At 49.5% G+C, this 26,867-nt stretch overlaps 1 protein-coding gene across 19 annotated transcripts in view; it reads right to left on the reverse strand.

The window, feature by feature from the left end:
- The window catches only part of EIF4G3 (eukaryotic translation initiation factor 4 gamma 3), a 153,094-nt gene that overhangs the window by 104,628 nt on the left and 21,599 nt on the right, over nt 1–26,867 (reverse strand). For all 19 annotated transcript variants that reach the window (XM_083803109.1, XM_083803103.1, XM_083803105.1 and 16 more), the window contains exon 2: nt 3,679–3,754. The gene's annotated coding sequence lies outside the window, so the exon portion shown is untranslated. The remainder of the gene's footprint in view (nt 1–3,678; nt 3,755–26,867) is intronic.

A 26,867-nucleotide genomic window follows, 5' to 3' on the forward strand; every position in this document is an offset into this window, starting at 1 on the left:
CCTAGCACCTGAATTCAGCCTCCTTCACAGTGCTGGATTTTTCTGCCTTCCTGAACAACTGCAGGTGTTCACATCAGCACCAGGCATGAATAACCCACCTGGCAACTCAGCCTGGGCTTCTCAAGGAAGCAGCACTCCCCGCGCAGCGCGCTCCCTGAGCACGGCAGCATTCAGGGCTTTTCTGTCTGCAGAGACAGACTGCTGGACAGCTGGCTGCCACCGACAGAAGATGATACCATTCTCATACTGTAGTGGAAAGTTTGGGGCAAGTGGGTTCCTTGACACCTTGGGCAATGACACGATGCTGCTCCAAAGAGGCTGCAGTTAATACAGAAAAGCCGACGTTGGATCTAGCAACGCTGCAGAAGCTGCTCAAGCCTACAGCCAAGCAACGGACAGGCGCTCCTCTCCAAAGCCACAGGTACATCGAACTAACACTTCCAATCAGCTCACATCCAGGAGTCAGCTTACAGAAGTTTATCCCGAAGTACTTTTGGACCGAGCTTCAGCGTGTTACCGAGGCAGGGACCAACCTCCGCCGTCGTCTGCCCCAGCAGCTTGTTGGTGGGAGCGCTGGGTGCCCACTAACTCAGCTGTTTTCTCAGCTCATCCCCAGCTCGTGCCTCATGCTGAATTTGAAGAGCACGTCTGCTTCTAATCGTTAGTCCATATTCATTTCGTTTCCAACAGAAATCAGTCCCCAGGACCCCGGGTGCAGCCACACAGGGTGGCCTATGACATTTAAGATCACCGTTGCTACAAGTTCCCTTTCTGTTGTACAGCAATGTGTTTCCCCCCCAAACTCCAAGCCAAAACAGCCAGATTTAGCCATGGAAACGTTTTACGACAGAAAGAAAATTTCAGTCTTCTGCCATTCCGCTTTCTGGAGTCCACAGGTTTGGGACCTTAGAGCAGAGGTAGGAGTAAGTGCCATAACTCCCTGCAGCATACGGGGTTCGGAAGCACCAGGAAGGAAGCTGCTTAGAGGAAGAAACCCAAATCTTTAGGTTCAAAAGTAGCTCTTATGATGCAGCATTCTCCATTATTGATGAGGGGAACTTACTACTATGAGCTTAATTCACTGAGACAAGTATTTCTGAGGATGATCTGCTTTAAAACAATTCTACTGCTGGATTTCAAGAAAAAAAAAAACAACACAAAAAACCCTACCCAGTACCAGGATTTTCTACATTATACTATAAAAAATAAATGAAGATTATAGCTCACAAGATAAGGTGTTTTTCTTTCTAGCATCAGTACAATTTCATTGGAAAAGAGGTGCTACCAACATTTTGTTGAGAGTTTTGAGCATCTCCGAGTTCTCCGACACTGCACCTGACAAACTTCGCCTGGCCTGCTCCTCCCCGCTGCCCTCTGCCCTCCAGGAAAACGTGCTCCTCTGGTAGTATTTCGGGGGATATTACTGGAGCATATAGTGAAAGCCTTGAGATTTTCCATTCCCCTTTTTTGGCAAGCAGCACAGTTTTGGAAAAAAGAGCTCACGAACGGGAGTGAGGTCCTGGTACTACATGCGCATGGAAGGGAAATCTACACAGGCACGGAAGGGATAGCTGAATTACTTCTCATTTTTATCTGCCTAAAAATAGCAGTTTCGTCTGTGGGCTGCCCTTATCTTCAATGACTCGTCCTCCCATCCCATGCACGATACACAGAACGGGCCAGAAGAGCACCGGGTCAGCCCAGAGCCACCGCGTGGCATCAGGCACCAGACGGGCTCCGAAGGCAGCGGTGCGCCGCCAAATCCCCGCGCCGAGAACTGCTCAGAAACCACATACGGTGGCCGAGCCGCAAACTGTGGAAGTTAAAAAGCGTTTCTGGGTATAAAAGGTGCTGCCCGTGCATACCTCTGTGTTACAGGACTTTTGTAACATGCTATGTATATACATAAATTCAACTGAAAATAACCGATGTTGCAAACCCAGACCTGAAATTCATGACAGCGTTACTCATGAAATCAAGTGCAGAGAGCTGTGATGAATGAATTTCTTGAATACCTCTGACCATGTGCCTCCTCCAGCCTAATTCAGCTTTTCTAGGACTTACTTGAGATTTGCAACCTGCCAAGGGCTGCAAATAAAAGCTCAAACGGAACATAGCTGCGAAATTTCTCTCCTTTCCCTAAAACAGGGAATTTTCTTTCAAACTCGTGTTTTCTTGAAGCATAAACCAAGATATTCCCAGCCGTGGCTTCTATTCTTGTAACATATAAGGAGTGATATTTTTCCACGCCGAAAAGCTATTTTAGGTCATTCTTCACAGTTACTTTTATATTTTACATCAATTTAAATTTTTACAGTCATATTTTCCCACAGGCAACTGAATTATATCTTCACAGAGGAAAGAACTGAAAAAATAAATCTTTTTTCCCCAAAATAGGATTCAGATATTTTTAAAGTGGTTTTTAAGCGTTGTGCGGGGCATATAAAGGATAATACGGAGCGATTTATTACCGGCGTTTGCACGTTTATGGCCTGCGCTTTCGGCCGGTTCACACGCGTTACGCACACGCACAGGCACGCGGGTTTGGTTCCGGTATCGAGCACAGAGCGCCCGCGAGGCGCTAGCGAAGGCCAAAAAGCAGTCGGCAGCTCGAGCCTGCTGGAGAGGGCACGGGCCTCGGAGCTGGGAACCCTCCTCCGAGCCGCACCCGGCCTCTCCTGCTCACCTGCGGGGGTCTGCCCCCAGGCCCTGCGGGGCTCGGCCTGGCCCCGGGCAGACGGGTGGCAGAGGCCGGCACCGAGCTCGTCCCCGCAGCCCGAAGAGGACAGGGCCAAAGGTCCTCGCGGAGGACCCGGAGCCGAGAACCCCTCGCTGGTCACTGAGGAGAACGAGGGGAAGGAGAAAGCCTTGTGCGGCAGCTTCTGTTTTCCTGTAAGCAGCTTATGTTAACCGCACGAAACACAGTGAGTTTCTCGCATCTACAGCTTTTCTTCCTGTTTTCCAAATAATTAAAAGAGCAGCTTAAAAGTGGTTTTTGGCATTAAAAATATTTGCAGTATCCCACCAGAAAAGCAAAACACTGCTTTCCCATGGCTGTGCTGATTTAGCAAAGCTTATAAATAACACCGGGCTTCCAGCTATTACCATTTGAAAAAAAAAAAGAAATGAATAAAAGGAAAATGGTATCATATGCTCACAAATAAACATCACTACATTTCTAAGCTAAATTTCCTCGATAATCAAGCTTTATAAACAAACACGTAGGACAGTGAGCCAAAAGCACCTATCCCAGATATTCAGTCTACTCTCAAAACATTCCTTACTCTGTGTAACTTTAAATGGAACATTTAATGTGAAAAACAAATCTCTTCTTGATTGTTTTTCTGATAAGATACTCGTAGAAACGCGCAGCCGCTACCACACTCCAACAGGACAGTCTTCAAGAAGCAGAAGGCAGAGAAGATGGAGCCAAGAGGCTTCTATCTGCTAAATACAACTAGACACTTAACAGAAGAGGAATGGACCCCAAAATCCTAAAGACATTTTGCCTTCCTACTGACATGCACGAAAAATGGTCCTTGTCCACCGTCATTTATTTTAGGAGGTGAAAAAACGTGGACTTTTTTTTTTTTAAATACATATAATTCCCTTGTGTTCGGAAAGCACGCTGCCTACCAAAGCGTCAGGAGGCGGACAGGGCCCCGCGCAGATACTCACAGTGCTGTACACAGCGGAGACGGTCGGAGTGAAGATCCGATCCTCGAGGGGCTGCTGAACAGGACCTCGGGGGATTCTGCAACACAGCAGGTTAAGGAAAGCAACAGCAAAGGAGGGGGCGCGTTTCGGGAGACACACACTGGGAACCCGCCGTTGGTCACGGCGGCCGGGCAGACACCCAAACCCCCCCAGCACTCACACGCAGCCAGGCAGCCACAAGCCCTCAGCCCTGCCCGGAGAGGACGGGCGTCCACAGGACTGATGTCACCGACAACCTGAGCGAGAGCCGCCCGCAAGCAAACGAATTGTCGAACAATCTACAAAGCCTTGGTCCTGTCAAGAGAATCCCCCACCTCCAGTTGGTTGGGGTTTGTTTTTTTGGCTTGGTTTTTGTTGTGTGTTTTTTTTTTTTCTTTCTTTTTTGAAAGAGTAAGGGAAAAAAACCCAAACCCGCAAACCCTCCACATTCAGCGAGACAAACCCTGCTGACCAGCACGGCATTTTCTGACAAAGGCACAGCCTGTTTTGCTAACCGTGCTGGAATTGTGTTATAATTGTTTCCTTGTTTGCCTCTCTTCAACCAGCAACTCCCTTCCTCATCCACCCACCAAAACTGCTTCTAAAAGGGGTTTGCAAGTAGATTTTGAGTTTTGATGTTATGTAAAGGCAAATTGCCGTTGTTTTCTCAAATTGGAAAGGTATTGCGGGAATCCAGGAAGAAAATAAGGGAAAACAACTATTTAACCAACAAAAAAGCTAGAATCCACTTCAATTGTGGAATAAAGCAAATAAGGGGATGCAAGTATATAAAAAAAAGCCTCCTAACCTAGCTAACACCTTGATGCCTTAGGTCCAGCAGACGTCTACTCAATACCAGTCACTCACTGTCACAAGAAAGCCACGCTCAACTCTCCAACAAGTGTTCCAGTAAAAGCCATATCAGATTTCACTTTTTTTCCTGTTTACATTTTATACATCAAGCCTCCTGGAAAATGCCAACAGCCTGATTGAATAAACTTCTTGCACACAAGCCAGAAATCACATGTCAATATAACGGCGGATGCTCAAGCGTTACAGCCCTTAGGTTTCCCATTTCTTTCTTTCTCAAAGAGGGAAGAAAAAAAACAAAAACACCACCATTGCTGAGTTTAGATAAAATGAGAAAAAATGCAAATTAGTTAGATTTTCAAGCTAACCTTCCAGGTTGTCTTGCAAGAGTCCTCCCCGCGTGCTACAAGCTTGAGCTCCGCACAAACACTGCTGCCCAAACCTCTGCAGGGACCAACACCGCAGCAGCGACACCGCCAGTGCTGACGAGGCTCGATGGTGAGCGAGGCATCGAAATCCCACCTGCTTGCCTCCTTAAAACACACGAAATGTTAAGGCTGAAGGCTGGACCGTTCGGATGTGACCTGCTCTGCAGTTGTCGGCCATTTGCAGCACTCCCCAGCCAAGTCTCCTCTTCTTAGACCAGAGCTCAGGCAGCGCAGGAACAGCTACCACGACTCGCTATTTCACTGCTGAACGCAGCTCGATAAAGGCCAGCCCTCACCAAGCAGGCTGAAAAGTTTTGTTTTAAAGACGTCCTAATTTTGTTACGTGGCAGTTTAACGTTCCAATGACAGGTGAGATGAAAAGCCTGCGTTATAGGATTACGCACAGAAAAGGCAGCCTTCTGACCTCCACAGCCCCTTCGCACGTTAAATAATGTCCCCGTTAAAGCCTGGCAGATGTAAAACAGCACGCCCACGGCCAGCACCAGATTGAGAGAACAAGAGAGAAGAATCTGGCACCGCTGGTTCCCAAGGCAGTGCTCAGCCTACATCTCTTTTTTTTTTTAATGAGTGCAAGAATTTATTTGCAGTGTCTGAGGCTTCTCTTCAATTTGCAGACTTGCCAACTCACGCATAAATGGTATCATTTGATGAAATAAAGAGGTTTTATCAAGTATATTCAGCGTCTGTCTCCTGGCTTTACATCCCAGATGCTCTGACTTTGTGAAAACCATGAACCACAGCCATCCCGAGAGAAAACCGTAATTCTTCCTCCCTGCATCTCCTGGACATTTGAGGTACGGGAGGGCAAGAGCAGCGAGGAGGCTGCTCACGTTTCTCCGCTGGCCTCTCCAGAAGGAAGGTTACCAACGCGGGAGTGAAACCTGCCCTTGAACGGGCAGGGCTTGGGGGCACTCACGTGGGCAACGCGTGCTGCTCCCTTCTGCCGAGACGCGACCGCTGGCCGCAGCTGGGGGAACGCGGCTTCGCAGCTGCCGTCACTGCAGAGCGCCGCGGCTCTTCGCTGCCTCTGGGCCCGGACACGTCGGATCCGATTATCCGCCCCTGCAGACACAAACGGCTCCCACCGATTTCCGTGGGAGCTGCTCTCGCATCACAGGACCGAACGAGCAGGCGCTGCTTAGAATTTAAGCTTCTCGAGCGGAGGATGAATAATACTTTGAGTTACTATTTACACGGAGAACTACACAGTGCTTCATGAACATTAACAAAATTACATGCAAAATCCTGACTCCGGTGAAAAGACGGAAGGGTTTGTCGCAGGCTTAAATGGAGACGATGCGCCACTTCTGGCCTGCGCCCCAAAGACCTTACACTCATCGCTGATTCAAGGAAAACTTTGGGAGCGGAAGGCTAGAAACCCACCGCAAGACACGCCAAGCCGAAGCAACAAAGGAACATCTACAATCGGAGCCCCAGTCTGTGACCCAGGAACTTGCTGGCCCCTGCGTGAGCCTGAGCAGCCCCAGCCAGGCTCTCCCCAGGGCCGGGACGCCCAACGGGCGATGTGAAAGCACGAAGGGAGGGCACTGGGGAGAGCCACTGTTAGAAAAAGATACTAGCTTGCACCACGCTATGCCTAGGAAAAGCTATTAAAGTAGCAATTAAAAATACAAATACTGTTTGTTATCTATAGAAGTGTCCTGTCTGCCAGGCTGAGCTTCTTTCTAGATTGACACTGGACAAGGAGGAAGAGCCACGGGGCTCATGCTGAAAGGTCCACGTGTCCCACTGCGGGGTGCAGAACAAAAACCCACAACTTCTCCGCGCACCAGCTGTCGCCATACCCAGCGTAACTGCGAGCCACCTTCTGATAAAGGCAGCGGCACGGCCTTAAACCGCTGCCCTTGTGTCACAGCTGAGATTTCCCATCTGGAGGCAGTTCTGACAACTAACTGAGCAATGTCTACTTCAAAAGGGATCGTTCCCGAGTTTGGAAAACCTGTTTCATCCTCAAGAAGGCTGGGATTTATTTTCTTATTTTAGAACTTATATAAGCCAGGGGAAAATAATCTTCTTTGAGCAGAGTAACCTCGCTTTTTGCGCCCAGGAAGAGAGCTGCCCTGTGGAGTGAGCAAGTTAGATGAATTTTCATAGTTTGGGGAGCCATTTAAGATCACTTCTGGAAGGTGCTGATTCTCAACAGATTGAAAAAAGACCTCTAAGTCCTGTTGGTAAAGGACTCGACCTGGACACAAGACCGACAGAGACAAAACTGCCTTAAGTTCCACTAAGCCTTAATGAGACACCACGGATGGAGAAAGCGATTATTTGCAGCACCTAACTTCTGGCACCTACAGACACACACTCTGCCAACAGCTGGGCCAGACCAAAAGGTTGCAGCTTCCCTCCAAGCCTCCAGAACCACGCTTTGGCCCCTGGGCAGCCGTGGTCACCTTCCCTCCCCTTACGGGGCTGCACCCTGGGGCACACACTAACAGTTACTGTCCTGGAGCCTTTTCAGGAGAAACAAGCCAGAGGAGCCAGAGTAGCGGCACCGATCATGAGCAGATTTGTGCTAATGGGGCTGGGTTTTGGTTGTGTTTTTTTTTTTTCTTCCCAGAGAAGTGGGTGAAGAAGGACAGCATGGGAGCCTCCGCCACGGGATGTGAATGGGTCGCAGCAGGCAGGTGGGAAGTGAAGCCTCATCCAGCAGCAGTCACATCCACGCCTACGTGCAGCTTCGGAGGCAGGGAATCACACTCTGGAGACACCCATCTTCTTTCACTACCTGGAAAACTCGGCCCCCTTCGCCACAGCCGAGAGCCCCCCAACCTGCTACGCAGCGCGACCCACGTGGACGCTGTCCCCCTGCTGCCCCCATCAACCGCGGTCAAGTCGAGGCGTTAAGGTATCACCCAGCCTGGCTGCCTACTGCAGAGCTTAAATAACCACGGCACAAATAAAACAGGGATATGTTGAATAATTCAGGCAGCTCTTTCATGTTACTATTCTGGCACGGTCAGATCCAATTCAGGAGGATCCTGCGCGTTCCCTCCTCCTCTTCCCCCCCAGATCCTTGCCACCCACGTCACCCTCTTCAGCTGCTCCGATTCAGCTATTTGTGCAGCCGTGCTCTACGCCGCATCTCCGAAACGATCTGCTTCACACCAGGAGGGTGGGACGGGGGTGGCGGAACAGCAAAGCTAAACCCAACCTCACGCCGTCCTCACGGATCCTTCCGTTACTGCACGGAGCAAAGACGAGGCTGGCGACGAAGCAGGCGAGCAGGAGTGCTGAAAAGCAGGCGGATGAGCAGGGGGAACCTCTTCAGCCACATCTGCAACGGGCAGGTTAGTGCAGCAGAACTACAGCCTCTGCTTCTCGTGCTTTCGCTGGGATGAGCGACCCTCGACAGCTCTCCCTCCTCCGTCAGCATCGCGCCAGAAACCAGGGGAGTCAGAAGGGCGCCAGGCAGCAGTTAGCTCCGACTCTGCAACCTCTTCGTTGCTGGATAGGGCTCGCTACCTCATGAAATACATACATACATGAAAATCCACGCAAGTCAGATACTTCTGGCAGATTAACGAAGGCAGGCGCAGATGCAGTGGGAGTTCCACCCAGTCCCCATCTGGCTGCAGCAGTGATTACAAGCTGGGGAATTTCAGGAGCTATTAAAGACCCAGTGGGAGAAGGCAGGCAAAAGATTGTAATGCCATTTGGAAACGAAGCGGAATTTTTCTCGAAACCAAAAGTCTCCGTAAAAGGAGGATGGTATCTTTTAATTAGGCAGCCAGAACCACACGCTGAGGACAGTGAGAACGTGCGGCTCCTCTGTAAGGCGATTAAAAACCCACAGCAGAAGCGCCTGTCAGCTGGAGCATTCAGAGACACCGACAAATGCACAGCACTTCAACAAGAGTCAGCAGGAATTTCTTGCAGAAATCTCCCCCTTGTATAACACTTGTCTTCTCGCTCTAATAACGCCAGAAAACCGAAACACTGCAAGATCTTGTGCACTTCTACACTCAGGCAATGAACAGCCTGAAAACAGGTAACAAGGCACAGAACAGGCGTTCACGAGTTTCTCTGCTCTGCTGGTCTTCCCAAGACCAAAAGGGGGGGGGGGGGGGGGGGAAACAACACCATTCTTCTCCAAAATAGATTCATTTTCCCTCAAACAGCGCTTCTCACCTAACCTCATTTTCAGCAGCTAAGAGCCATTTTATCCTTAGCATTCACTGACGGCCTCTTCCCTCGCTTCCAGCTTACTGTTAGAAGCACACATCTTCTCACACGAATAAAAATATCTGCAAGGACCCAAGGGCACGTATGCAAACACGTACACAAAAACATTCCAGAACTAATGACTTTTATCCTCGCGCAGAAACGGGGCAAGTCTTCCACCCGCTACCCCCGGGGTTACACAACCCCGATGCCTGTTCCCGCCTGCACCAGAACTGTGCGTTAAGCGATTGAAAAAGCCAAGATAAAGCTTTCGAGCGAGATTACGGAAGGGCAAGAAACCACATCAAATTCAAGCCTTCAGCACTTCTTTCAGCATTTTGGTACAAGGAATTTGTAAAAAAAAAAAAATCCTTCACCCAGGGAGATATTCGGACAGCACGGAGCTGGTAAAGGGGCGCAGCTCTCTCCCGTCGCCCCTTCTCTATTTAAGGTTCAGTTAAAAGGCTGGAGGGGAACGTGCCAGCGGCAGAGGCACCCAGTTCCGCGGGTTCAGAAACCGCGTGCCTAACTTAAAAGGTGAAAAGGGAAAGCAGCAGCTGGCTGGCACATCCTCGGCACCCCCTCCTTGGCTCCCTGCCTCCCCCCGGCACAGGGTGAGAGGCCTTTTGGGGGGCGCGCTCCCCCTTACCTGCTGCGAGCTGGGCTCGGGGCTGCCTCTGCCAGGCGCGCTGCCTCCCGCCGGCACGGCCCCGCTGCAGGGGTCCCTCTGCGCCGGCACCGCACGCTCCGGAGACGAGCAGGAGCCAGCCTCACGCTCTGCTCAGCGAGCTCCCACAGCGCAAAATCAAAGCGGGCTGGCGTCCTGAGGAAGCGAGCGTAAGCTAAAGAGAGAAATTCACCTACCGCTCGCTGCGTACAGAAATCCCGCGGCCCTGCAATGTTCTGGGATTGCAGAGCTGCGAACCCTTCGATGCTCCCTGTCGGAAGGAGAATTAAAGCACAGCACAAGCTCCGCAGTTAAGAAATTCTGCAAATCATTTCTCTCCACTTTCTGCTCCAAAGTAACCGCTTGCTACACCCAAACGCAGCAACAGGCACCACCACAAACACGTTTGTTTCGCGTGTACTTCATGAATCAATTTTCCCTTCAAAATAAATTCCTCTCCTGACAGGCTGCCTTTCGGAAGCCAAGGAAAGGAAACCCAGTAAGAGCCACTACAGCCTTTGAAAACAAGCCCTACCAAGTGACGTGTCACATGTTAAGCACAGAGCAAAAAATGCTGATCAAAACAGTGCCACCCGCCCTCTCTGCGACGAAACACTTATAACTATCGAACAAACTTCATCCAAGGAAAAGTCAAGTTGCAACACAAATGATTCTAAACTTTGGAAAAGCCAGGATCACTGCTGCCCGTGCAACCACAACTCAATCCCCTGTGTATATGCAGGATCAAGCCCTTAAGTCCCCGAGCTCACGCTGGTTTTCCCCTGCTGTCCCTGCCTTCCTCACTCCTCCGACTGTCCTACAGAAATCTAGCACCTTATACACATCATAGCCATGCAGCCTTACTAATAAGAAACGTCAGACAATTAATATCACAAAAATCAAAGCCAGCCACAGTTCAGCTACCCTGGGAAATGTTTAAAGGCTTAGGAAGAACCCGATGAGTGCTCAGCCTCTCGTAACCCTTCCGCTGCTTGCATCCCGTGCCACTTCCAGCCCTGAGAAACGCACGCTGCCGGGCATGCAACAGCCCCTGCCTTGCACAGATCTTGTTCTGGGGTGGATGTGGGCTTTGTTCGTCTGCCTGGGAGTTTTTTGTTAGCACATTCCTGCTGGGGGGACCATGCCTATCAGTGAAACGCCAGAAGAACAGTCTTCGTGTTAAAGCAGTGGTTGTATTCTGGTTTTCTTAGATGGCTTCAGCTTGTCTCGCGCAATGCGATTAGATGTCAAAATAAAGTACAATGCAGATCACTGAGTGTATCACAGGTCACAAAGGATCGCAGGGTCGCTGTTTCAGTATTTTGTGTTTACTGTTATTTTAGTGGGAAAAAACATAAATAACTTTTTTTCTGGCATGAGCACCCAGAAATACGGTCAGAAGTTAAGAGACGCAGGTGAAGAATTCCTTAAAAAGCCTTGTCATCTTTACACCAATCCTTAATTCCAACATTAAGAACATATTACTGACTAGTTAAATGCTTTAAAAAAAATAAAAGAACACGTTAAAAGATATTTGTAAAATGGCAGCAGCAGGGTTTATGGTGAGGACACTGCCTAAAATTACTGAGCTCTGTAATGGAACATCATCACGGCCCTATTCTTGTAAATAGATGCAAACCATACTGCAGGATTCGCTGCCTTCTGTAATTACTTATAGCCAGAAGGATTTTAAGGCAAAAGCCATTATTAAGCTTGTTTCAACATTTTATGGCCTAATATAAAGATCCTTCCTGCAACATGTGGAGTCGATGTTCACAACTGAATTGCCATTTGTCAAACATATAAATTTTAAGTGGATCAATGAAGTGTTTGTGTAAACTACCTTTTTAATCCATCATGTTATTTTGTGTATTAAACAGTAATACCAACATCTCTTTAAGTTTTCATTTATGAACTATTTTATACTTGCAATAAATGCCTTAAATAAGCGTGTCTTTTGCTTTTGTAACAGAAACGTACTTACATAAATATTGTTTATGCTTCGCACAGTCTCACTGGCTCCTTTATGAGCTGCAATTGCCTCCTCTGAAATGACTGACTGCAGGACTCCCCTCGTTCCCTGGCCGCTCTATCTGACGATAATGGGAAGCGATAAGGCTCCTCCGTCCCTCTTCAAAGCATCATCTCCCCAGCTGTGTCCAGAACAAAGCTCTGCAAGCAACGAGGCCGTCGTTCCTTACCCCACATTATGCCATATGCTCAGCGAATACTCTCCCTTTCAGCAGAACTTTTCTTGAAATTCATCTTAAGTTATTTACTTAATTACATATCATTAATCTGGGTACTCGCCTTCAAATAATCCCAAACTCTTCCTCTCCCTTCTGCCTGCCACATGTCACCTGATCTGGGCTTACACCGAACTGAACAGAACAGGGCAGCAGCGAGGGGGTTCAAAAGGAAAGGGGCACGCGGATCCCCAGGAACCGCGCCGGCCGTCGGAAGACGAGCTTCCCGAGGCTCCTCGGAAAATTACAGCTTGAAAAGAAAACGCAACCTTCAAAGGCCTCCTGAGAGACGCGACCTCCCTTTCCTTCTCCTGGCGTTGCCACTGCTCCTCAAGCTATTCGGATTCCTCCTCTGCTTTCTCGGCGGGTTAACGCCGAGCGCTGCCCCGACTGGCAGGTGCTGGCAGCCCCGGCCACGGAAGGACCGCACGCGAGGGTGGCACGCGATGCCCGGCTCCGGAGGCAGCGCTTCCTGCTGCCGACCCGTGCTGCAGCTGCACCGCAGCGGCCCCATTAGAGCGCGCGGTCTATTTATACCCGGGCACATCTCCGCGTCCTCCAACTTATGCGCTCTTTTAAATACCCATTCCACAAAATCTCTCTTCCCGAATTCTTTCTTCCCACGCACACCCATGCCGCAGCGTGCCTCTCACTCACCTCCCTACCACTTGCAGGCGATACGTCGCGCTGCGTTTTTTTGCGCTAGCAATGCCTTTGCAACCCTTTTAATACCAAGGCAGGAATCTGAGATCCTACCTCCCATCTGGCTAATCATTAATGATGATGAATTACATCAAGCCTTTCGTCAATCTACGATGCAGCCCAGGCAACACCGCCCGTGTAACACAGCACTTGGCTGCTGAGCACCACCCTTCCTTTCAGCCTTCGGTCCACGCGGGATGCGCCTCACAGCCAAGCTCAACAGGAACGCTCGAGTGAGGCTGGGGGTAAGATAACAACAACAAAAAAAAAAACCTTTGTTGCAAATTAACTGTGTTTCCAGGATCTCATTCACTCCACAATGCTTTCAAATAAAAATTGGCAATATTAAGAGCACCAGCTGTAGGCAGCTGCAATAGTTACACCTGCAGACAAGCACCTAATTATCCGGAGCTCATTACTTTCAGGCTCAGTTTTGCATCTCTAAATTAAAAAGAAATGGAGACAGCTCACCAGCACGTAAATCATCCGCAGACCTCACCTCACCCTGATGCATTTCATTCAGCCTGCAAGCCGTCAGGAGGGAGTTATCAGGGGAGCTGTCAGCCAATGTACCAGATCAGTGCAAACGCCACAAAAACCCCATCAATTACTTTGTCCAATACAAGTGCGTTTCTAAGGGCAACTTGATTTTGTTACTTAATCTCCGTCTTTTTCAACTGCAACCCAAGTGCTGAAGTAAATCGCTTATTTTTGACCTGGACAGCGTGTTTGGGGTGGAAAAAAACACCTCTAAGCCCTGTTAATCCTGCTGGGGCTTCCTTTAAGTGTGGTGGTTTTGGGGACGGGGCTGGAAGCGGTGGCTGACGCGAGCAGCATGCCTGAGTATTTGTGTAACCACGAACTTTGTCCTGTGCCCGTTCTCACTGAAGCATCTGCAAAATTTTTAAAGCACACCCCAAATAAGGCTGCATCCAGGTTTGGACCAAACCGCAAAACACTGGTTTAAAAGCGGTGCCACAAAGCCACCCCGCATCACATCTGCGCCAGGTCAGGCGACACACGGTGAGCAGAGGGCCAGAAAGCAGCTCGTGCTCACGCGTGGAAACCTTCACTAGCTGACTTGCTCTAAAGCATTTGTGTAACGGTACACTTTCCTCCATAAAACAGCAGCCGCTGCCATTTTTTTCTTAATTCATATTTTATTCTTACAACATATGGACCCTTCTAAGAGATGGAAAAGTCAATAGATTTCATCAGCTCCTTTCAGCTGGAAAGTCATGGTATTGCCTCTCCAGGGAGGCAACGGCATCGTGGGGAATGTGCCGATGCAGCCTTAAAATTCCATTTCATTTTAGGAGTGTTATTTATGATTGTGCATGTCCACGTTAATTATAACTCCTATTATGCTGCAGAAAACAGGCTACGCTCAGGAACACGGCACAGCCCCATTAGTCTTAGCAGTCCTACCCCGCTTGGCCCGCGCCCCTGTGGCTCACAGCGACTGCTCCCGGTCCTCCAGCTGCAATCCAAGCCAAGTCTCACACAGAAACCAAAATATTACGGCTGGAGAAATGCTCGACAGGGAGCTCGGTGACAAGCATGAAGCTGGTTGAGCTCCGGAGGCTCTTCCGTACGGTACAGAGGACAACCAAGGGCCGCTATCCCAAGGAGAGAGGCCTGGTGGAGCCTGTACTCCAAAATACACCCACAGAAACCAGAAGCAGAGATGCATTACGCCCAGGCAGCTCTGAACAGCAGAGCATCAAAACCCAGGCCCAACCATCCCAAGCAGGCAATGCCAGGAAGCCCGCACCTTGCAAACTGGGCGCTGCCACTTAATATTACATGAAATTGCTACAGAGCTTATTTGCCAAGCGTGCGGGGCTGTGCGACTCCACGCAATTATTATGAAGCTTTCTGGTGCTTCTTGCTCAGTTACGGACATGGCTCTTCACTTCTGCATACTGAAGGCAAACCTGGATTTTTGCTCGTCATCTAAAGAGGACATACGCTAAGACATCACTTCCTTATTTCTTACACCGTTTACGAACCGATAGATCCACGCAGTCATAACAGCGGGTACATTTATGAGCATCCTACAGCGTGACCGTGCACCTTTACAGATGGTTCATATGGATATGAAACTGGGAGGAGCGCCCACATCTCCCCAGCGCGGGTTTGGCAGGAATGGCACACCACCAGCTACCAACCACGTGGCTGGTGGAAAATCACATCAAATCTGATGAGGATCACAGGACCCGGGGCAAACGTGCATCTCCCTACTACCAGAAATGGGGTGACATGCTCAGGGAACCCATTCCCAGCTGGCTGTGAGGCCAGCCAACTGCAAAAAGTCAGGTCAAGACACCAGAGAGAAAATGTTCAAAGAAAACCTCTGAGGTTAGCAGAAGACAACGAAGGTAAGGAAATCCCAGCTTTTAGTTGTCCTCTGCATGACACAGCAACTCCGTATCTGAACTCTCAATACTCACTTTCTAACACTCTCAGACTTTTTGTCTTTTGAAATCCAAATGCAGCCCTAGGTTCCTTTCAGGGAAGGAATCAATTCCGAAAAACAGCAACTCAGGTGGCTGGATGCAGTCAGAGCTATTTCAAGCAAGCTGCTAACCTGAAAGAGAGGACAGACAAGACTCTGCTCGAGGCTCCTTGGGGGAAAGGAAGTCGCAGATAGCATCTACCAGAAGTCAGGTGGCATCAAAGGAAATGAGCACGCAATCTAAATAGCAGGCGCCTGCAGGCAGAAGGACACCAGGCCAGAGAGGTAGCACTAAGCTGCCAGCCGGCAGCAGCGCTGCCCCAAGAGGTGCTCCTGGCCTCCGTCCTGGCCTCGCTGCCGCTTGCCCGGTGCCAGCGTGAGCACGTTCGCAATAAAGTGACCCTTTTCTTCCCAACCTCATGCACCGCCTGGCCACGCTGAGTGCCAGCATAAACGGATGAGCTACCAGATGGGACCACGCAGGAAGACAGAGACGGGGAGGTTGCACCACAAAACGCTTCTGCTGCAGCTTCCCTCGGTGCATCCCTAGCATATGATGCAAGCCGCGGGGACGTGTCCGCTCCGGAGGTAGCTGCTGGAGCTAACTGAAACACACCACAGTGCCCCTAAATGTTATTACGACTCTAAGCCTCTGTATAAAATGTTTTCTCCAGATGCTTTTTTCCCCTTCACTCCCAAATGAGAATGCAAGCGGATCCCCTGAAAGAAATCATTTTCCTATAAAAATGGTAATAGTTTAAGCTTTCAGTAACCAAATTCACAGCACGACAGAGTTTTGCAAATCATAAAAGCCTTGGAAGATTTATTCAAACAATGGAGGTTCAGGGGGCTGGAAAAGAAAGAGAAACAAGGTGAAGTATTGCTGAGTTACACCACGTGTAACACTCTGACTTTAGGTCACGAGAGAGCTTCATTGAGACATCAGCCAGAGAAAATGAAGATGCTCCAGGCATTGCGAACGCAGCTCACGCCGCGCAGCTCGGGAGACGGGGCGCTGAGCTGGGAGGCGTTAGCTCTGGCTCCCGCTGAGCTGCGAGGTGACTGCAGGTAAGACAGCCAAGACAATCGTGTGGGTTGTCAAGTGGATGCTCAGGGCTGAAGCCGTTGTAGTGTCAGCTCACTCGGTTTGGAGCACTAGGAATGAAGAGATCGCAGTAACCTAACGGTAATAACGAAGAGCTTTATGATTTTCCTGCTCCACTACAGAAAAGCCATCTTTCATCTGCACTCATCACCTTAGGAGGCAGTCCGTGCTAACTGGCAGCACTGACCACATTAACTAACAACCTGGAAGCTATAAATAGAGATATAAAACAACAAAAAAATCACCAAAATTAGGTAAGTAATAGGCATTTTGTTGATCAGGGGCAGTCATCTTTCTCCCAAAATTCTTCTTTCAGTTTGGCAGCATCTACTACACCACCTCCTGTGCTCCAAGATGGTCCAAACATCTGCACATTCTCACGAAGACAGCCAGTTTCCTACCCCCACTGCTGCAGGGTCAGCAGTTTATGGATTAGCTACTCTGAATCTACTTCTCGGGACGTGTTAGTGTCCAAACAGGAGAAGCCTCAAGGATTTCTGATCAAGAGGCTCTTCCAGACGTCCTCACACTGAAGTAATTAGCATTTTAGTGGCAGTTCACAAGTCAAAATAACTCAGCTGCTTCTTCTAATGAGAAGATTTTATGCAGCTATTACACCCCTGCTATTCTCAGAAATGAGGCACAGCTCTGAGGTTTCTGTCACCCAAACACTCATTTCGGTGGCCCTGACACAAACAAAACTGCTGTCGGTGTCAGCCTGCAGGCTGCCTGCCACTCACCTCTGGAAACGCTCCAGAACAAGACCACTTAATGCAGCCCTTCTCGTTATTACAACAAAACAGAAAACAAAACAAAAACAAAGCCAAGCTCAAGTAAAACATCAGCTTCTGCTGACGGTAATGAAGCTCAGGGTAGCAAGAAGATTTACTGCACAAGCGACTGAAGTTCGTGGCTCTCGCTGTTCCACGTGGCTCTTGCAGCGCACATCCTGCACCTCCACCACGTCGCTGGGTGGGGACCTGCCGCCAGCCCGACACAAAGTCCTGGTCCTACAGCCAGCAGTTTCTCCACCAGCTCTTGTGGGGTGCACAGGCAGGGGAGAAAAAAAGAAAAAAGACTTCAAAGAGCCTCGAGATTATAGTTTAAAAGGCGATTTACCCCTGCCTCTCCACCTCCACTGGAGCGTCACTTGGAAACCTTCTGGCAGCACTGTTAATCGGAGGGGCAAAAGGAAACAACTCCAGGTCACGAAGTACACGCAGTGCCCCTAGGAGAAACGAGGGCACCTGCCACCACGAGGACGGGGCCATGTGCTGCAGGATCTCCTGCCCAGCCCAGCCGCACCTCTGCCACCTCCCTTCCACAAGGGCCAACGATCACGTCACTGCCTGGTGACCCAGCTCTGCCCACTAGTTCTACAGAAAGCTTTTTTTTTTTTGTCGTCTGTCTGGCTGGAATAATTGGTCAATTTAAATTGTGAGCCGATTTAAACCGCCAGATATTCGCAGGCCCATTACACCCAGCCCGGGGCAGCGAGCGGGAAGGCAGCCCCATGAAGGCAGAAAGCAGAGCCCCCCTCAGCCGCAGCTCACGGGCGCTTCTGCCTCATCCCACCGTGGAACTGCAGCCTCTGGATGAAGGGAGCAGAGCCGGGCAGCAAGGCACGGAGGCTGAATTCAGTGTTTGTAAGTTCCGCGTTTTCGTCTACAAAACGTGAAGCAAAGCGCAGCGTTAAGAATACCACAAAACCTCCCCAACAATTACTAAGAGATAAGAGAAACCACCACAGCCAACGAAGCACTTGCCTTCACCTACGACATCCAAAAATTGATGTTTTGAAAGAGACGCCTGCGCCTGTCTCAGCTGAAGCAGAACACTCTGCCTTGCCCAGTGGCTCTTCCTCTTCTGCGTTCGAGTAGAGGAACCAGGTACGGCATGAAGTTCGGCTGTGTACGTACCACGCTCCTCAATGCTTCCTCCTCTGTACCCGCACCTCTGCCAAACTGCTGCAGCCTGCGTCAGGTCCAGGCAAAATGGCCCTGAGGGGCCAAAATAAATTTTGCAAGCTGTGAGACAGAAAGAGAAAGGAAAGCAACGGGCATGTTCACACCAGCTGAAGTAACAAGAAGCTCTGTGACCCTCTAAGCTTATTTTTGTCCGTTCACTCAAGCCAGCAGGGCGGTAAATCTCCAGAAGGAAGCGTAGTAGGACAACACGGCTTAGTCCTGAGAGGGACGGAGTCTGCTAGGTGACAGAAATTCCGCAGTCAACAAAACCCAGGCAAGTCAGAAGACAGGTTTATTGGGCCTGAAGGAGAAGAGGTCCTGCATAAACAATGATCAGGAGCCCTGGGAGATGCGAGTCTGTCGTGCCAACAAAGTGGACTACAAATTATTTCAGAGCGCTCATTTACGGACCAAACAGGCAAGAATGAATGGCAGAAGCCACACAGACCGCGTGAGCTTCACAGCAATGTGTGCAAGCAAGCTCCAGGATGGACTTGCAAATTTTGTCATGTATTTGCCACAGAAAAACTAAAAGGAAACAGGTGGGAAGAGCGACATTTGACCTGAGAACAGGTCTCCCATGGCTTCTCTTACCCACCACGAGAGTTGTTTCTTTGGTACTCTCTGATTTGACGTCTTACAGCTCCTTAGTTAGCGATTCATCTCGGTGCCACCAGCTCCACAACACAGCGAATCCCTCAGGAGATGTTTCACATACCAGCCCGAGCACGCCAGCTCTTGCCCACCTGCTGGAAACACGCTTTGGCGAGGGCGCCCCGCCGCCACCAGCAGCGCCCTTGGCTCACAGGATGCCCTGCGGCCGCGATCCCAACCCAAACCCCGTGAGTGCCTCCTGACGAAGGCTCCCCTTGCCTCTTCCCGAGCCTCGCCGCCCACAGGCGGGCCGAGCACCGATGCGTGCTCAGGGTCAGGCTGCTCCTCCCCAGCCCCCTGACCAAAGGTGTGTCTATCGACACCACGTGCACTAAAACCCAGGCGCTGGCGTGCAGCTGCTTCAACGCGGCCGCACAGGATGCGTTTGGAGGCCAGCTCGGGAGCTCCAACGTGAGCCAAGGTTACCCACGGGCAGGTTGCACTCACAGCTTATCTGCCGAGCTGCAGGCGGCCGTGCCTAGGAATGTGAAATTGTCCATTTTCTGGCGGGAGGATTAAGTGCGCTGGGAAAGGAGACCACAATCACCTGTATTAGCTTTGGGCAAGGGAGCAAAGGCAGACCACAGACAAGGTTTAGCTTGGTGCTGATGAATTAACGTAGCTCTCCCCACTCTGTTTAGTGCAGTGGTGGGTAAAGCATTTATAGGAACGTGATACCGACGCAGCACTGAGCCCTGATTTATATACAGGGCACACTTCTAACGGACAGGACAACTAAACAGTCAAAGGGGAAAAAAAAATAAAATCAAGGTATCTACTACTGAAATCTAGGGGACTGGTTTTCAAACAACACATCCGCCATTCCCAGCTGGCGCAAGGAGCCACGGGGCACAGGGCTCTATGTAGGCTGTTGCCTCCAGTCATCGGAGGACTTCAAAGCAGAAGGGAGGGGAGAGGAGGAGACGGCCACCTGCGCCCGGCTGAATCAAGTTCGGCAACAAAAATTCCCAGAGATTTTAACGTAGCGGACTTGGCGACAGAAGGCTGAAGTCCTCGCGCTCTCTCATCCCTGCAGAGGTAAAGCAGGAGGTAACTGTCAGTAAGCCATCCTCCACACGAGACTCCTGCCCAGCAGCTGCTGTGCACAGCACCCACGGCCCCTCGCCTGCTAACAACAAGCTCGTCTCCACCACAGCCACGGGGAACCCACACCATCACAAGGGGGGAGCACGGGACAGGACTTGCCAACACCACCCCTAATGCTGGCTGCTACCCAGCTGCCTCCCTCTCACCGTACAGGTGATTTCACACCGCGGTCCTCGCAGAAGGAAGCGGTGCTGGGACCAGAGGATGTCTCTGTAGGTCTCCACCAGCTATTCTAAAACTCCTTGCTCTGGAAGCTCCAGCGTGTGCTACTTCGGTGCGTGAAGTTATCTGGCACAGCTTGAGAAAGAATAATTTAGCAGCAGCTCGTGAAATTGGCTGCACTCTGTTCTAAATTTATGCAAGATACGGTGTATTATCTCGGATACTGGGCCCAAGTCTTCATTAGCTGAAAAGGTCCCTTGAGGCAGGAACCAGTTTTCGGGCCAGGAGCTGCGGCACCAGTGGGCAGCGCACCCGTGCCCAGCACCGCGCGGCCCCAGGGAGACCGTGCCAGGGGCGTCCCCGTCACACCGCAGGCAGTGGGGACAAGCAGCGCCGGCTTGGCGCGTGCCAGCAGGGGAAGTGTTTTCAGGCACATGTCGTCCTCGTAGCAAGGAACCTCAGCGGCTGCACACGTGGCTATTTGACACAGCGTTACGGCTCCAGTGTGTGGGTTCAGTCTGATTTTTGGGGAAATCTTGAAGCCTCTTTAATTCAGGAACAATTAAAGCATCCCCAAGTCACAACGCAAAAATACAGAGAAACGTAGATTTTTAAGCAGATTTAACTTGAAACAGTTTTCCATGGACGCCCAAAGCACTGTGTGAGGCTTTCAGTTCTCACATCCCTATCCGTATGAAGAGCTCTTATTCCATAATCTTCCATAATACTTTAAGATGAAAGGTATCCCACCCTTCCTGTTCCTCCCCGGTCATTTCACTCTCCGTCCTTCCCCACGCTTGCAGCAAGTAGAGAGATTACAATGCACTAAGATTTTTCTCGGCAACTAATGTCATTCGATGGCACAAGAACTGAGAGCTGCAACAACCACTTATGTTCAAACCACTCCGCTGCATAAGCCAAGCATTTCCGAGGTCAGCCCGTACCTGCACGGACAAATAGAGCCCTTAGTTTTCAAGTGAGGAAAAGCTACGCTGAATCAGAAAGCAACATAAAGAAGATACATTTCAAGTGCATTTATGCTGCCTGCTACCAGCAAATTAACTTTTAATTTCCCCAGATACTTCTGAAATATATTCCTTAAATACCGTAACAGAAACAGCATTCGGGAGCGTCCATAAGCTTTGCACCCCTTTGAACCAAGTCCTTCCTAGACATTTGCAACACCCAGAGTAAACGGATCAGTTTATGACTTCTCCAAAAATCATAATTTTTCTTCTAAAACACACACACACACACAAAAATACCACCACCACCTGCGGCACTTTGGTACCAAATCTGCCAGCAGTTTTGCTAACCATACCCTTGGTTTAACATGCAATCCTGCCCCTGTTTAACATCAGCTGTGCTTCTCTGCAATGGCCGCAGAGGATGGGCAGAGCCACAACCACAGCCCCACGCTTCCCAGTCCAAATTCATCGCCTCATCATTAGCAACACACGATCAGGAGGGGAAAAAAGCTGCCTTGAAGCTAGGTAAATCTTGCATTTAATCTAAAACACTCTGGTTAATCCCATGTTTCCAAAAATAACTTCTAAGGATCAGCAGACCAGAGTGTAGCAAATTTTAAGGTTTTGCAGAGAAAACTGAGTTTTCCCTATGAAAAAGAAAAAAAGAAGTATATTTTGTAGGATGGAAAAGCATTCAGGTACAGCATAACTAACAAACCTCTTCAGAGACCATTTCAGCTAATTAAAACTTACAGATGTCCAAGCTGAGCTAAGCTATTCACAACTTTTCACACACAGTCACTAAATGGATTAATTGAAAATACAGATACCCTAGAGTAGGAATAATTTGTAGGAAAAAAAAAAATACTATTTCAAGATTTATTTAATTATTTCTACCTCTGAATGCTTCTACAACGAGCCCGCTACCTGTTGATTTGGTACAAGGATCCGTAGGCACCCAGCATTGGGCCAGTTTGTTGGAGAGGCTGCTTCTCCAATTAAGTGAAATACTAAGTGTGATCTCTCTTCACATTTTAAATAGAATCAGAAGTGATTGTATATACATCCTGTGACGTTTTCCTCCAAATTTTAAGAGCGTATCGCCAAGATAAAGTATTTAGCATGGTCAGCTATTTCATCAGTTACCTCTTCTTTTTTCTAACGTAGGCTTTCTTCCATTTCCTACCACGTATTATTAATCTTTGCCCACATACCAATCACAGCCAACAGCTCTCTTTAAGGGGAAACCCGGCTGGAAATCCCCAACAGGATCTGCGGACCTTGAATTCTGATTCATTTAATCAAACTTGCTATAGCCTGAAGTACTTGGCCTTGTCTACATAAAAAGGCTTTTTGTTGTTGTTTAAATGGACACTTACATTTAGCTGCCTTATACCAAACGTGCTCAGAGATACTTCTTAATACATCCAGATGAACCGATAGGAGGCCTTTTAATCAACTGCAACAGAAAGCATCCAAAGAGAAGCCTGTACCACTAGAACTAAATCACATTTTAAAAACTATCGAGACAAAAAAAAACAAAAACCTTTGGTGAGGACAAGTAAGGATCTGTGCAGAGACGAACAGAGAAGGCTGTTTTCCAAGAAAAGTGGTTACTCAACTGGGTGGGTATCATGCAGTATTTATAGATTTGCTGGAGCAGCCTCCTCTAGCGAGCCAGTGGAGCTGCGTGTTATCTGGTGCTCGCAGAGCCCTGCGGCGGCAGGCGAAGGCTCCCCTCACCGCCTCCAGGACCGCCCGGGGCCACGGGCCGGGGCAGCTGCCGCACCTTAGGAAAGACAACAGGTATAACCACCGGCTGGCACCTACAAGCGCAAATCCTCGAGGCTGCCATTTCACACTGATCCGTGATGGGAGGCTGTTTCTTTCCCATTTCACTAGCCAGTAAGTCCTAGTTATTGCACAGAAAGCAGCCCTGGGAAGAAAAATCCTTTAGGACTTCTATTCTTTGTTGAAGAGACCGGTGCAGTCAAGCTTTGTTTCTCCTTGGGAAGGGCAAACACAAACAACAACAGACAAGAAAGTCGCTCTGCACCTGAGGAAAGCCCCCTCCTGCTCAAACAGCCCGCGGGGCCCCCCTGCCTTACGCCTCCAGAACTGAAGAGCCCACGAGTGAAAGAAAGAAGTCAGCAAAGCTCTTCAGGCCATCCAGGGAGGCAGGCGCTCTTGAACGGAAAAATATGAGCACTCTTTAGGACCCTCCAAGCAGCGACGGGAATTTGAGATGTGCTGAGATATGGAAACATGCACAGCAAGGCCATTTACTTCACGACAGGCACAGAGCAGGGCCATCAGCCAAGAGGAAAAAGAAACATTAAGACCACAGAGCAAAGCTCAAGCAAAAGAAGTTAACGTTTCACCATACAGCCTCTATTAAAAATTACTGCAAGGCATTAGTTTTATTATGGATGCAGTCTGGTTCCCACTTAGACTGCTTGAATTTCACGTTATTTTGCCTTGCATTTACCTGATCTGCTACATTTTAAAAGTTACCAAAATACATACTGAATGACCAGCTTTGGCAAGTTTTTACCACTACCGGCTATATCATCATCTTCCTGCAGAAGGAGAGGCTTTTATATTCATTGAAGTTCAAAGCAATGATCACATTTTTTCCTTCTGTGGCATGAGTCCCCTCCGCTGTGGACAACATCGGAATAGCGCTTTATTCTAGAACAGTTTCTGTTTCATGACGCCTTAAGAACACAGAAACGGGTGCAGGTGCTCGGGGCAGCAGGCCCGGCACTCGGTTATCGTGTTTGTCTGCGCTGGCCCAGATGATTCACACGAGAGCTGAGGTCTCACCTGGGGCTTCAGCCGGAGGAAATCACCTTCTCTGCTTCCAGCCAGACCTGGAGCGTGGTGGCTGCCAGAATCCCCCAGCCTCGCTTTTTCAAGAGCAGCTGAGCTGCGGGCACATCTCCGTAACCTCCAGGAGATGAGGCGGGAGGAAGAAGGCGTTTCTCAACTTCCTAAAACCGTCACAGCAAGAGCCATGAGAGGAGGTTAGAGCGACGTGCTGAGCGAGCACTGAAGTTTGTTCCGTTTAGGTTTCAGCTTTCTCTCTCCTCCTTTGCCCTGCACCGAGCAGGGCACGTTTGATGGACTGCACCGGGCAAGTCGCCGCTTCGTTCAGCTTGCTCCGGTCTTCCCAATGGAAGAGAGCGTCCTCGGGCCAGTCCGCGCATCCCACCTGAAGAAATGCTGCCTGCTTTTGAAGCCCAGGGGCTTCTAACACCGCTCGCCTCTAAGGGCAAAGCACACACAAGGACCTGAGCGGAGCAGGAATGCAGACCCTGGCGCTCGCGCACCTCTGGATTCACCGCAGCGAGCGGGGCGAACGATGTCGCCGCTCAACACGCTGAGCTTGCGGCCACACCAGCTGACGGGGACAGCTCAGAAAAGCTGTCTGTGCTCGGGCCTGCCTGCCCAAGTGTGTGGTGCCTCCCAAATCGCTGAATTAACCGGCTCACGACACAGCCCGTGACTGCTTCCAGGACTCACGTGCTTCAGTAACTCCTTTGAGCAGGAACAGCTGACTTGCTCTTTATTTTGAGAGATGTGGATGATGGTGGAGCATGAGAAATGGGCAGCTATGACATCTGTCAAGAGAAAGAGCAATTTGGGGTTCTGATCCTTGGAAAAACTTTTTAGATCCAATGGCTACTTAGCAAAGGGAATAACAGAGCCTCCGGAATCTGATCCGCGAAGCCTGAATTTTGGTGTGGGGCCATGCCAAGCTGGCCTACAACCCTACACAAAGCATCTATTTCCAAGAAGGTTCGCATTTTCAAAGGGGATTAAAAAAAAACAATGTAAACAGACCTCAAGAAGACAGACATCTAAAACGGAAGAGTTTGCATGAAAAGCAGTACTATGCGAATTAGTAAGAGGATGTGAGAAAGCAAGTCCAGATTTACTTCTCAGCAGAAGAGCTGGAGCTGAAAACACAGAGATAGGAGGGGAAATTAAGGAAGAGGATGTGAGGACCTAAAAAAGGAGAGTCAATCAAATTATTTTGAATCTATGAAAACCCATGGGGCTACCCCAGCAGTGGTGTGCAAACCTGGCATCTCGCAGTACAAGACCCCTGATAAAACAAAAGGAGCGGTTCGTTTTGTCATGTTCTGACTCATCTCCTGCATTTTGTACTCGAGCCACGTCGGGAAACAGAAAAGCTTTCTCCGATATCAGCCCAAATAGGAAGACAACTATTGACCAAGCTTTAGCAGCTGCAGGCATTTTTATTTTTTTTTAATCACCGCATAAGTCGAATACACACATTTAATACACTGGATTCCTCTACTCAAGAGGCGCTCCACGGCTGCTTTTGCCAGTTGAGTAGAGCCAGCGTTAACATCCACGCGCTTGGATTTTGGTTGTCTGGAGTAGGGAAGGCTTAAAGGAACAAAACCACGGATTGTCCCCTTCCTTGTCTGAAGGAGCTGTCCCTGGTATAATTTAGAGGGTCAAGACACCGGGCGATTCCGGTGAAGCTCCTTCCCAACTTGTCTACACGACGAAAGCATCGATGCCCCTCGGTCCATCGAAGAGCTGCTCCCCACCTCCAGGCTCCTGGTAATTAATGGGCCCCTTCGACAGTCCTGGGCCGATGGCGATGCTTTAAAATCCTCCCTGGCCTCCAACTAATCAAAACCGAGTCCGAGCGCTGGCGTTTTAAGGCCGGAAGCGCAGTCGCGTCTGTCTGAACACAGCACATGCCTGTGGAAACCACCACAAATATGCAGCGCTCAGACATCAAAGACAGGAAAAAGGAGCAGTAAAAGGGGCACCCAAGGTCAAAACGTACGCGAGGGCTTCTAAGCCCAAGATTTTTATTACAACAGCCTTCCAGAAAGGCTCGCGGAGGAAGATGGCAGATTTTCCCCCCACAAACAAAAGAAAACTAAGCTAGCCGACTCAAACAGGGCTTTGTTTCCGCGGCTCGGACGAAGCGACCCGGTGGATTTTCACAGCGAGCGACTCTCAGCAACCGCCCCGGCACCCCAGGCGCACTGCGGTTTCGATAGCTTTTGGGGCAGAGAGGCTCAGAACAACTTGCCTCACGTGGATTGGGGGCAAGTGGGCAAAAATCCACCCAACCGGGCCGATCCCAAGGTGCGAACCCTTTCCCACCAAGTTACACTCCGTGAAACTCATTTCTACTTCGTCGGGCAAGTTTGGGCATGAATTAAAAAACAAAAACAAGTAGAAAGGACAATTTTAGTGCTGTCTCACAATCACATTCCATACTTTTAAGTACAGCAAAGGTCTCTAGGCCTTCAAATTCATTTCCCCTTTGATCCGCAAGAGCCTAAATTTATTAGCCTCCTAGACACGCGGCAAGGCTCATCTCTTTGTACCGGAAATTGGAAGGAATTCAGACAAGGCTTTATTTAACGTTCAGACTCCCCCTATTGGGCTTCACTGCCACACAGTGATTTTACCCCAGGCATTTTCTTACAAAAGCTTAAAAAAAAAAAAAAAAAAGAAACTAGAACCAGACCCTCTGACAAGAATAACAGAATTAAAGACAACATTTACCAGGGCACACGGAGCACTTGCATTGTGTGGCAGACCACTTGTGAAGCTTTCCCTGGCTAGAGGAACCCCTTTCGAGCAATTAATGAAATATTGGATTTATTCATTTTTTTTTTGGTCACATGGTTA

This window comes from Anser anser, assembly GCF_964211835.1.
Source record: "Anser anser genome assembly, chromosome: 17".
NCBI lineage: Eukaryota > Metazoa > Chordata > Aves > Anseriformes > Anatidae > Anser > Anser anser.